Source organism: Ctenocephalides felis, unplaced genomic scaffold, assembly GCF_003426905.1.
Source record: "Ctenocephalides felis isolate EL2017-DRISC unplaced genomic scaffold, ASM342690v1 CF-g0.4_SCAFFOLD_03028, whole genome shotgun sequence".
Lineage (NCBI taxonomy): Eukaryota > Metazoa > Arthropoda > Insecta > Siphonaptera > Pulicidae > Ctenocephalides > Ctenocephalides felis.
In genome coordinates this window covers 14,191-24,982 of record NW_020539182.1, presented here as the reverse complement: position 1 = coordinate 24,982, position 10,792 = coordinate 14,191, and the positions used below count along the sequence as shown (strand labels likewise).

At 42.7% G+C, this 10,792-nt stretch overlaps 1 non-coding gene and 1 pseudogene across 1 annotated transcript; both read left to right on the top strand.

Moving 5' to 3' along the window:
- Positions 1–342: 342 nt before the first annotated feature.
- On the top strand, positions 343–497 carry LOC113381720. Its single transcript, XR_003367576.1, has one exon. It is a non-coding gene; the product is annotated as a 5.8S ribosomal RNA (ribosomal RNA).
- Positions 498–824: 327 nt separating this feature from the next.
- On the top strand, positions 825–7,574 carry LOC113381721 (annotated as a pseudogene).
- The last annotated feature ends 3,218 nt before the right edge of the window (positions 7,575–10,792 follow it).

Genomic DNA, 10,792 nt, shown 5'->3' with positions numbered 1-10,792 from the left:
TTCGTTTCATTAACGTTTGACCGGAGCTAGTCGCAAAATATTGCGCAGTGTGCAAAAGCAGCGTGACGCGGTTTACAACCGCTTAGCGCTCTTATGCATTGTGTGAGAGCACTGCCATGTATATCTGCTCGCACACACAGTGAAATAATCAGTAATCTCACACACAGTGAAATATTCATATTTCAATTTTGAAACGAGATTTTGTATCTCGGACCGAAACGCGAAAGCTTTACGGTGTACTAATTGTAACTATAATAATCATACTAGCTTCAGAATCGCCCGAGTTATCTTAAACGATTTCGAGGGAATCACGATCAGAACATGTATAAATATATATAAAATCACCCTGAACGGTGGATCACTTGGCTCGTGGGTCGATGAAGAACGCAGCTAATTGCGCGTCGGCATGTGAACTGCAGGATACATGAACATTGACATTTCGAACGCACATTGCGGTCCTCGGATACTGTTCCCGGACCACCTCTGGCTGAGAGTCGTATAACATTACCAGACTGCCGCTTGCTTTAAACGGCTTGCCGGCGAATGATGGAGTTTCGCGTATATGCGTGCTCTTAAATAATTCACTCAACGTGTGAGCCAGTCCACTTTGCAACATCGGACATTTCCGTTCGTTGACGTTCTGTGGGATTACGGCGGGTTGTGTGTCCTAGAGATTTTATATTCTTGCGACCCTCCCAATAACCGGAAACCCAAACTCTTCGAAATGCGGTTTCGTTCCGGCAAATTTGGACGATTCAAAGGTTTCTCGTCGATTTTGTGTGCGCTTGCTTACTAATGTTTGCAAGCACATCATAATCATAATACGACCTCAGAGCAGATGAGATTACCCGCTGAATTTAAGCATATTACTAAGCGGTGGAAAAGAAACTAACTAGGATTCCCTTAGTAGCGGCGAGCGAACAGGGAAGAGCCCAGCACTAAATCCCGCGGCCGGAAACGGACGCTGGGAAATGTAGTGTTAGGGAGGATCCGATTATCTCGGTGCGTTGCGGCGAGTTCAAGTCCATCTTGAATGGGGCCATTTACTCATAGAGGGTGCCAGGCCCGTAGCGACCGTTGCGCGTATCGAGAGGATCTCTCCTCAGAGTCGAGTTGCTTGAGAGTGCAGCTCTAAGTCTAAGACTAAATATGACCACGAGACCGATAGCGAACAAGTACCGTGACGGAAAGTTGAAAAGAACTTTGAAGAGAGAGTTCAAGAGTACTTGAAACCGTTCAGGAGTAAACCTGAGAAACCCGAAAGATCGAAAGGAGAGATTCAATGTTATCGTTGTCTTCCATTTAGTGGCGTGCGATTGACCAGGATTCGTCCCGCGATACGCCGTCGGTTTATGTGTCAGGCGGCGTTGGCATGCACTTCTCTCTCAGTAGGACGTCGCGACCCGTTTGGTGTCGATCTACGACCGCGGCGGTAGCCTGTCACGAATTTATTCGCGCCAGACCCCGCGTGCTCCGGCCGACTGCCAGACGGTATAAATGATATGGTATAGGGTCGCTTTTAAGCGTTCGGCCGGTTGCAAGCACGGACGGTTATTGGCCGTCGGACCTAGTCCGGCATCGATGCCGCCTCGAGCTGTTAGCTACCGTGTTCTCGAACGGACTCTATTACCGGTCAGCGATGCTATTGCTTTGGGTACTTTCAGGACCCGTCTTGAAACACGGACCAAGGAGTCTAGCATGTGCGCGAGTCATTGGGAAATACAAAACCTAAAGGCGCAATGAACGTAAATGTTTGCTTAAGTAAACTGAGGGATGACGGACCGCATCTACGGATGCGTGCCTGCAATCCCGAGGCGTCTCACTCTCATTGCGAGAAGAGACGCACTCAGAGCGTACACTCTAGGACCCGAAAGATGGTGAACTATGCCCGGTCAGGTCGAAGTCAGGGGAAACCCTGATGGAGGACCGTAGCGATTCTGACGTGCAAATCGATCGTCGGAACTGGGTATAGGGGCGAAAGACTAATCGAACCATCTAGTAGCTGGTTCCCTCCAAAGTTTCCCTCAGGATAGCTGGCATTCGATGAGCGAGTCTCATCCGGTAAAGCGAATGATTAGAGGCCTTGGGGCCGAAACGACCTCAACCTATTCTCAAACTTTAAATGGGTGAGATCTCTGGCTTGCTTGAATAGTGAAGCAAGAGATTTGGATCAGAGTGCCTAGTGGGCCATTTTTGGTAAGCAGAACTGGCGCTGTGGGATGAACCAAACGCCGAGTTAAGGCGCCTAAACGACGCTAATGGGATACCATGAAAGGCGTTGGTTGCTTAAGACAGCAGGACGGTGGCCATGGAAGTTGGAATCCGCTAAGGAGTGTGTAACAACTCACCTGCCGAAGCAACTAGCCCTGAAAATGGATGGTGCTGAAGCGTCGTGCCTATACTCGGCCGCCAAGGCATGAGAAACGTTCATAATAGTTCGTTTTGACGCCCTGGTGAGTAGGAGGGTCGCGGTGGTGTGCGCAGAAGGGTTTGGGCGTAAGCCTGCCTGGAGCCGCCATCGGTGCAGATCTTGGTGGTAGTAGCAAATACTCCAGCAAGGCCCTGGAGGACTAACGTGGAGAAGGGTTTCGTGTGAACAGCCGTTGCACGCGAGTCAGTCGATCCTAAGCCCCAGGAGAAATTCTATGTTGATGTTGGTGTATTTTATTTTGAATAAAATTTCACACCCATCGGGCGAAAGGGAATCCGGTTCCTATTCCGGAACCCGGCAGCGGAACCGTTTACAAGTCGGGCCCTCGCAAGAGAGTTCGTCGGGGTAACCCAAAATGACCTGGAGACGCCGTCGGGAAATACGGGAAGAGTTTTCTTTTCTATATGAGCGTTTGAGTTCCCTGGAATCCTCTAGAAGGGAGATAGGGTTTGGAACGCGAAGAGCACCGCTGTTGCGGCGGTGTCCGTATCTTCCCCTCGGACCTTGAAAATCTAGAAGAGGGCCACGGTAGGTGTCGCGCCGGTTCGTACCCATATCCGCAGCAGGTCTCCAAGGTGAAGAGCCTCTAGTCGATAGATAAATGTAGGTAAGGGAAGTCGGCAAATTGGATCCGTAACTTCGGGATAAGGATTGGCTCTGAGGATCGGGGCGTGCCGGGCTTGGTTGGGAAGCGGTTGGGAACGCACAAAGGTCTAAATCCGCAGCAGCCAACCTAGAACTTATTTTTCATCAGTTAGGACTTGACATACTCTGTATTCAAGAACCTTACTCAATAAGGGGCATGATAAAAGGGTACACCTCAGCTGGACTGAGAGTACTACAACCGGAAACGACCAATCCTTGGGTTGCAATCGTAGTAAGAGACGGAGAATATGATATCTTTCAAAGGTCAGAGCTGGAATGTGATCATATAATGTGCGTAGAGATATGTACTTGTAAAGAAAGCTTGTATCTCGTAAACTGCTACATGCAGTTCTCAGTCGACATAAGTATCTTCCTGCAAAAGCTGGACAGAATCCTCAGGAACCTGGCCGGCCGCCGCATCATAGTCACGACAGACGCAAATGCAAAATCTGGTCTGTGGTTTTCGAAAACTCTGGGTAGCAGAGGCAAGGAACTAGAGGAGTGGATCGCCTCTAATAACCTAGTTGTTTTGAATGAGCCTGGTCACAACTACACATACCAAAGTGAAGCTGGGGACACAAATATAGACGTAACACTTACAACCCCGAATATGTCTTCAAAAGTGATCAACTGGAATGTGAGTGATATAGCGACCACCAGTGATCACAGCCTTTTAACATTTGAAGTAGTGCTTGAAGCATCAGTCACAAGGCAAATAAAGAATCAAACAGGCTATAACACAAGAAAGGCTAAGTGGGACAGGTTCGGGGAACTGGTGGAGAGGGAATTCGACCAACAAAGTCTGGAGTCTCTGCAGAGGTTAGACCCAAATAGGGCTATTAAGATATTTAACAGAAAGCTAAAAGCAATCTGTGACAAATCCATGCCCAAAAGGAAAGCCGGAAGCAAGGTCATGCCATGGTGGTCGGAGGAGCTGACTTGTCTAAGGCGGGAAACTAATAGAACCAAAAAGTGTCTCTTGCGGGCCAAGAGACTATGTCTTGATGACGTACCAATCAAAATGCAGGCATACAAAAGGGCAAGAAATAACTATGTCAGAGAAATTAGAGAACGTAAAATAACCTCATGGAGAGACTTTGTGACAAGCGTTGGTAACGAAGATTCCTGGAGTATAGTATACAAAATTGTATGCGATAAAATAAACAAGAAGGCTTCTCTATGCTCACTAGAACTCCCTTCCGGGAACTTCAGTGAAACATGGGAAGAAACTGTAAACGTCCTTCTTAAAAAGTGCCTGCCTACAGACGATAAGCAAGAGAACGCTGATCATATTAAAATTAGAGAAAATATACGCCAATATCAAAACCAGAACCTCGAACCAATCATCGACTCTGTTGATGTAGAACGGGCATTACTAAAACTGAAAGATAAAAAAGCCCCAGGAGAAGACGGCTTCACTGGCTAAATGCTTATAAATGCTTCCAAGATGGCAGTTTTCCTACCGATTGGAAACAGGCAAACCTATGTCTAATTCCCAAACAAGGGAGCGAAAACAGAAGGCTTGCCAAATCATACCATCCAATTGCCCTTCTGCCAGTGATGGGAAAGATCTACGAGAAAATACTCGTAGAGCATATTAAGACAAATTATACAGAAATGAACATGTGCAATGCACGACAATTTGGCTTTAAGGCAGGCGTCTCCACAGAGGACGCACTGCTAACGTTTAGAAAATGCATGGCAACGAATATGAAGTATGTACTTGCTATATTTGTGGATATTGAAGGTGCCTTCGATAGCCTGTGGTGGCCCGCCATCACACATAGGCTGACGCAGGCAAACTGCAGCAGCCATATGGTAAATATAGTCAAGGACTACTTTAAAAGGCGAAGCGCCTATGTAAGAGGCAACACAAAGAAGGTTGGAGGAAGCATGCAGAAGGGATGTCCACAAGGATCAATAATTGGTCCTGTTGCATAGAACTTCTGCATGGACGTTCTTCTAGACGGCCTAGCTCAGCTAGGAGAAACTGTAGAGCCCGTTGCATACGCAGATGACTTAGCGTTAATAATTAAAGGAAACTCCAGAAATGATCTGAAGAGAACTGGTACTATGGCTCTTAAATGCGTTGAGGACTGGTGCGTGACGCATAAAGTGAGAGTCAGCAGTGGAAAAACTGTCGCAATGATGATAAAGGGCAAATTTAATGAAGGCAGACAACCGATCATTAAAGTTGACAACAATAGCCTGAAATATGCAAAAGAAGTGCGATACCTGGGAATTACTATAGATAACAGGCTAAACTTTGTAGCGCACACTAAGTTTCTGAGGGAGAAACTAGTCAGCTTCATCCTGAAAATCAGGAGGGTTGCAAAGGAGGAATGGGGCCTTAAAAGAGGCACCCTTGACCCTTTGTACAAAGCAGTGGTAATACCTATAGCAACATACGGCGCTGCTGCGTGGTTCGACAAGTCGTCCCACACGCACAACCTTAGAAACTTGAACACCGCGCAAAGAATAATTCTGCTGACACTCACCAAGGCGTGCCGTACAACCGCAACAAATGCATTACAAACAATAAGTGGCAAAATGCCACTAGACCTAGAAATTACACAACAAGGCATCATAAACCTTGTAAAAAGAAATGAGAAAATTAGCTAGAACAATTATAATTACAATTATAATTGGCAGAACCAATAGCGAACCCAAGCAGGGAAACCCTCAATCTAGAGGTTAAAATGATAAATGAAGCAATAAAGCTGGAATGGCAGAAAAGATGGGAATTGGCAAATACGGGTAGGATAACCTACGGTTTCATTGGCGATATAACATACGCTACAAGGAACAAGTGGTTTAAACCCAGTAGGGAGTGCGTGTATATTCTGACCGGATACGGTCCGTTTAGGCACACACTTTACACAAGGGGCGCCACAGAGGACGACAAATGTCCCTTCTGTGGAAAAAGCGAGACAAGCGCGCACATGCTGGTCATGTGCGACAGATATGATGAATTAAGAAGGCAAAGTCTCTTTGAAATAGCAGGGAACACAAACTTCGATGTGTACCTGGAAACCAAACCCAATTACCTGGGGCTTGTTGCTTTTGCAGCACAAGCCATTAAAACCAGAAATGCAGTGCAGAACCAAAGCTAAAACCTAAATCAAAATTAAAGCTAGAAAGGCAGGACCACCTCCACGTGGTTAGGGATGGAAACGTCAGCCCACTGACGGCCAAAGGTCCTGCACAATACCCACAAATATAATATTTAATTTGAGAAATAAACAATTATTAAGTAGACGCTACATAGCAATGAGTAAAGCTCGAGCTATATGGAATAAGAAAAAATAATGAAAAAAATAATGAATGTCCCTATCTACTTTCTAGCGAAACCACTGCCAAGGGAAACGGGCTTGGAAAAATTAGCGCGGAAAGAAGACCCTGTTGAGCTTGACTCTAGTCTGGCATTGTAAGGAGACATGTAAGGTGTAGCATAAGTGGGAGATAGTAATATCGTCGGTGAAATACCACTACTTTCATCGTTTCTTTACTTACTCGATTGGGAGGAAAGCGTGCGTCGAAAACTTGCGTTCCGACTGTCACGGTTTTCTAGAGCCAAGCGCATAAGAGTGGTGTGAGCCATTGCGCCGATTGCCAACAATACTCTAGCGTGATCCGATTCGAGGAAACTGCTAGGCGGGGAGTTTGACTGGGGGGTACATCTGTCAAATAATAACGCAGGTGTCCTAAGGCCAGCTCAGCGAGGACAGAAACCTCGCGTAGAGCAAAAGGGCAAATGCTGGCTTGATCCCGTTGTTCAGTGTGCACAGGGACTGCGAAAGCATGGCCTATCGATCCTTTTGGCTTGAAGAGTTTTCAGCAAGAGGTGTCAGAAAAGTTACCACAGGGATAACTGGCTTGTGGCAGCCAAGCGTTCATAGCGACGTTGCTTTTTGATCTTTCGATGTCGGCTCTTCCTATCATTGCGAAGCAGAATTCGCCAAGCGTTGGATTGTTCACCCACAAATAGGGAACGTGAGCTGGGTTTAGACCGTCGTGAGACAGGTTAGTTTTACCCTACTGATGAATCGTCGTTGCGATAGTAATCCTGCTCAGTACGAGAGGAACCGCAGGTTCGGACATTTGGTTCACGCACTCGGTCGAGCGGCCGGTGGTGCGAAGCTACCATCCGTGGGATTATGCCTGAACGCCTCTAAGGCCGTATCCTTTCTAGACAAAGTAAGCAACGATATCTCTAAGAGTCTCGTGAGTCGAAAGGCTCAATACAATGTGATTTATTAGGTATTCGGCACACGCCGTTTATCGCACGAGCCATTTTTAGCCGAATGGGCACTGGACAGGAGCGATATCCGTCCGTTATATCTGTCTTGCCTATAGCGGTCGATCATGGGTCACTAGTTCGATGTAGAGACTCGGAATCGTTTGTAAACGACTTAGGTACCTGGCGGGGTGTTGTACTCGGCAGAGCAGTTACCACGCTGCGATCCGTTGAGACTCAGCCCTTGGCTTGGGGATTCGTCATGTTGGCTTGACGTCACCCCACGCTATTAGAGCATAAGCCTTAAGCCGTCGCATTGCAGCATGCCACAATCAGTAGGTTTGACAGTCGAAAACTGTACATGCTGTACATGTGACACTTCTTCGGTATCTACCTAGCTATTTTGTACAACGTGCGTGAGTCAGCACGTAAATCAAAACTTATCGACAAATTCCAATACTAGAAATATTCAGTATTTCTTTCAATAACCATAATGTCAAGAGAATAGTTATAAATATTTTGTAAGTTTACGAAATATATGTTTTTAAGAGAAACTTTTCATAATTTTTTAATATAAATATATGATATAATTCATTAAATTCTAAATAGGGAGAATGTTTTTTGCTAAATTTCTTGGAAATGCGTACAAGTTGCTAATAAGCAAAGTACGTATAAGTTATCTATAATGCAAAATGCGTGCAAGTTGTCAATGTGTAAAATACGTGCAAGTTGTCAATTTGCAGAATGCGTGCAAGTTGTCAATTTGCATTATACGTGTAAGTTGTCAATGTGCAAAATACGTGCAAGTTGCCATTTTTATTTAATTTTGTAATATACTCTAAATAATTAGTAACCTCCAACCTATAAATATTTCGATTCTTTTATAATAAAATATTCAGTATATTTATTTCCTTTTTAACAAATATTCAGTATTTATATATAATTTCAAACTACATCAAGTAAACTTTTAGGGGACATTAGCGAGTAGGCCTAACCTAGAATCTTGCATCGTAACAGGTTAAAAACATTTTCCGGCTTTTTGAAATCAGTAACTTACGAATACCTCAGATTACATCAAGTAAACTTTTAGGGGACATTAGCGAGTAAGCCTAACCTAGAATCATGCATCGCAAACAGGTTAAAAACATTTCCGGCTTTTTGAAATCAGTAACTTACGGGTACCTCAGATTACATCAAGTAAACTTTTAGGGGACATTAGTGAGTAAGCCTAACCTAGAATCATGCATCGAAACAGGTTAAAAACATTTTCCGGCTTTTGAAATCAGTAACTTACGGGTACATCAGACTACATCAGGTAAACTTTTAGGGAACATTAGCGAGTAAGCCTAACCTAGAATCATGCATCGAAACAGGTTAAAAACATCTTCCGGCTTTTGAAATCAGTAACTTACGGGTACATCAAGTAAACTTTTAGGGGACATTAGCGAGTAAGCCTAACCTAGAATCATGCATCGAAACAGGTTAAAAACATTTTCCGGCTTTTTGAAATCAGTAACTTACGGGTACATCAAGTAAACTTTTAGGGGACATTAGCGAGTAAGCCTAACCTAGAATCATGCATAGAAACAGGTTAAAAACATCTTCCGGCATTTTGAAATCAGTAACTTACGGGTACATCAAGTAAACTTTTAGGGGACATTAGCGAGTAAGCCTAACCTAGAATCTTGCATCGAAACAGGTCAAACTACTTTTGTAGAAAAATATTGTTTTTGGGTTTTTAGGAATGGCATATATTTATTTATTATTTATTTACATGACATGGTTTAAATACAACATTTTATTTCTTTAAGTTACATTTTTATTTAAAATAAAATTTCTTACATTTAGCTAATACAATTTAAATAAATTAATATCTGAAATCTTGCTTGCTTTCCAGTCGAGGATGCTTTTCACGAGATAGTAGTGTCGCTGTCATAACACCTTCGCGATTTGCTCTAATACGCGTTTTGATACATTAGCCAGTAATTGAAATGTCTCTCAGTTCCCTGAATGTGGACCGGAATTTTAGGGTCACTCCATGGACACTCATTGCTTTGTAGATATTGTACTAGATGTTCATGAGGAATATTTAGCGTAAAGGCTGGTTCGGATATATTTGAATAATCATCCATATCTATCATATTAGTATAGTCGGTGCATTCGAAATTTATTTCGGATGTTTTGTAATCTCTCAACTGCGTCAGGTCTTCCACATTATTACGGTAATATAAGATTTTTCTTATAGCTGAATCTCGTATTTCCTTTTTATTATCAAACAACATTGCTAATAAAATATTTTCCGAGTGAGCATAGTATGCGTTTTCTTTAGCAACATTGTTCACAATTTGTCTTAAATTCGAGTCTAAATATTGCGTCCAGCTAATAAATTTATGAAATAATATACTACCATACACCACAGAATTTAATATTTAATGTTAAAGTTTATTGGAATATATACTTTCATTACGTAGTTTGCCAGAATTTTCAAATTTTTGGATGGCTTTTAGTAGTTACATATAACCGAAGTAACCTACTAGCCTTCGTCTGCTCAACGGGAATGTGCTATTGGCCCTGGTTTCATGTTAGCTAAGTCTGTCGATACTTCTCCAGAAGCAACTGCTTTAGCTATTTTTATTAAATAACTTGAGTCAGTTGTCGATTCAGCAGGACTTATATCAGCCAAATTTTCAAGTGGGATGTTTCAAAGTCTTTTACCGGCTGGAAGTATATAGGAAAAAATAAATTATGTTGAATTTGAACATAGGGTATTAAAAAATAGTAAATATGTTATAACTCACCGGTATATTTTCGCATGTTTCAATTTGTTTGCTTAATATTCCAGTTTTTGTTCGTGGTCCAGTGGTCAATGATTTTTCCAAATAGTTAAATAATGGCGAAGTGGAAGTTCGTTAAAGTGGAGAAGACACACAAATCAATGCAGTGGCCTGTTTAACTGAATTTCAAATCGACGTAAAATACCATTTTTTACACCTGTATTTGCTGGTTCACCATCGCAACATATGCCTATCAAAGAATCGAGAGCTATTCCTTTATCGGCGAAAAACTCGTTCAATTGATTACTTTACTTTCGAATCTTCATTTTCCAATTTTGTGTAACCCAACAATTGGCCATTCGGTTCCTTTAAAATAACTAAATGCGCTTCTTTAACATCACATTTGCATTTTCCAATATAAAATAATTCTTTCGTGGATTCTACAAACTCCTGAAATGATGCTTGGGTAGACTTGCTTTTATTTGTACTTTTATATTATCAATCAATCGGTTCAATTTTCTAGCGATACTTCGTTCTCCATAATTGGAATATCAATTTTTTCCCACGTCTGAATCAATTTCGTTACACATTTGGAGTAAATGTTTTCTATGAAAAATTTTATTTGTTTTTTGATTCTTCGGCCAAATACAAAATAATACCTGATAATTCCATACTTGTCGGAAGATTTACTCCAGTAAATTCTCC